We start from the raw sequence: 2256 nt of genomic DNA, 5'->3' as shown, positions 1-2256 counted from the left end.
TAAGTCTTTTGTGTTACCTTTCTTAATGACCAGCATCCTTGGGGCTCTAGATTTAGGATTCAGAGGATATTCTAAGAGAGGAGCTTGGGAGATTTTTTTGGTTGGGTATGTGTGTGTCTGGGCATGTAGGCCCCACACACCTGCAATTAATGATTTATTCTGATTTGGTTCTCTCTCATATTCAGAATTTAAAGATGGAAAATCTTCAGCCTCAAACTCTTTATGTTCTCTCTTGTCTTCTTTCCTCCCAGCTTCATTGTCAGGTATGTTGTTTTCATGTAGTCCTTGGTTTTTCCCAGAATGGAAAATACTGTTACGAGAACGGGAACTTCCACCATGGTATCCCCCTCGATGATTTATGTTTTCAGTACCATTTCTTCCATCTGTACGCCATCCATTTTTTTCTTTCCTTCCAAAGTTACCTCCATTAGAACGTCCAATACCAGAATCAAAGCCACCTGAGGAGTTGTGTTGGCGACGACTCACATCGTAACGATTTTCTGTCCATGGAAGGTTTTCGGGATGTTTCTCGAAATTCAGTGATGACTTTGTTTGCTCTCAGACTGTCCAGGAAACTGAAGCCAAGCAATATTACTGCAAGAAACTGAAAGACTTCCAAGAATAACACAGGATAAACTTACTCTCCTTACAGTTTACAAATGAACATTTAATAATACTTACAAATTCCAACAGGACTGCACAGGAAGGTGTTGGTTTTTTCTCTGTAATCTTTATGTTTTCCGGTTTGTTTTCTTATTTTGTATCCTCTGAAATAATATCCAAGTTCTTTGAAGATACTTGACCTGTGACTATTTGACATGGAGTTACTTCAAGTCAGCTACCCATACTTCTTTTTTAAAGTTTTCATATGACTATCTCCAGAATTAGCCAAGTTCCTGGGATTTAAGATCAAAGTCTTCTTTATTATTTCATGAACGTGTCACTGTTGTACTTATCCACTCCAGATGAAATAATCCAATTTATAAGCCAAAAAGCAAAAACAAAAAGAAAAGTTCACATCTGAAGATCATTCCTAAACATATAGAGAGACCCACACAGCTATCTCAATACTACCATGCTGCTGGGAAACTGCAACATCTTAAATTTCCACATAAATAAAAGACAAAAGAAAAAAAAATGCTGTATTCTTTCAATGTCTTCATTTAGAAAAGCTGTCCCATTATGACATGAAAACAGCTGAGGTCAAAAATTCCTAAAACTTTTAATAAATGTAAAAATAAACTACATGAAACTTCAGCAATATTTAAACAGTAATTTGAAACTGCTGAAACTACTCAGTACACAAATTAAACATATCTTACAGTGCTGGCTGAAGAATACCAACAATAGGGGAGGGGTGAAGGGAGGCGAAAAAAATACCACCAACTGAAATATTTTAACCAGTTATATAATCCGTTTGAACCAAAATACTGAAGAGAAGCCTGGGTCTCTTTTTTAAGTAGCTTGTTGAATCGTTCACTACTATGGATTCACTTCAGAGATGATTCTTGCCAATTTTAATAAACTTCTGAGATGAAAATACCCCCCAAAACATTGTAATTCCAAAATGGCCACGTGAAATATCTGGGGCCTTTTACCCAAAACCTAGATGATGATCTTTTTATCTGTGTAACACAATCACCTTCTGCCCCACCATAGGTGCCCCTGGCCTGGGGGTGCCGCTGCTCTCGATCCTGAGAGGAGGTTTTCAGTACTTTGAATAATCCCCTTTTGCCACTTTTTCCTCCCCCACCACCAGTCTCAGTCCCAAAATGGCACCGACCAGATCCGCCAAGAGTTTCTGGGTCTTTATCCATTCAGCCAGTCTGTGTCTCTTGACAGGAGAATTTAATCCATTAAAATTCAATTTTATTATTGATATTTCCAGACTTGACCTTACCTTTAAGTTGGCCATTGTCTTGGTTGTCTTTCATTCCCTTATTTCTGGCTGTTCATTCATAGTTTTCCTGGAATAGAACTCTCTTCAGAGTTTCTTGAAGAGCTGGTCTGATGTTAGCAAATTCTATCAGGTTTTGTTTGTCTGAGAAGATTTTAAACTTTTTTTTCACATATGAAGGATAATCTTACTGGATATAATAATTTTGATTGAAACTGTTTCTCTCTTAACACTTTCAATATGTCTTCCCATTCTTTCCTTGTTTACATTGTTTCTGTTGAAAGGTCCAGAGTTAGCCTGATTGGATGACCTTTGTAAGTCACTTCTTGTTTCTCTCTCTTCTTTATCTATGGGCTTGG

The 2256-nt window shown here is 37.4% G+C and overlaps 1 pseudogene; it reads right to left on the bottom strand.

Moving 5' to 3' along the window:
* Positions 1–3: 3 nt before the first annotated feature.
* On the bottom strand, positions 4–1817 carry LOC102491636 (vasculin pseudogene; annotated as a pseudogene).
* Between the last annotated feature and the right edge of the window lie 439 nt (positions 1818–2256).

This window comes from Tupaia chinensis, unplaced genomic scaffold, assembly GCF_000334495.1.
Source record: "Tupaia chinensis unplaced genomic scaffold, TupChi_1.0 Scaffold149666_1, whole genome shotgun sequence".
Classification (NCBI taxonomy): Eukaryota; Metazoa; Chordata; class Mammalia; order Scandentia; family Tupaiidae; genus Tupaia; species Tupaia belangeri.
This window is presented reverse-complemented; position numbering and strand designations above follow the sequence as displayed.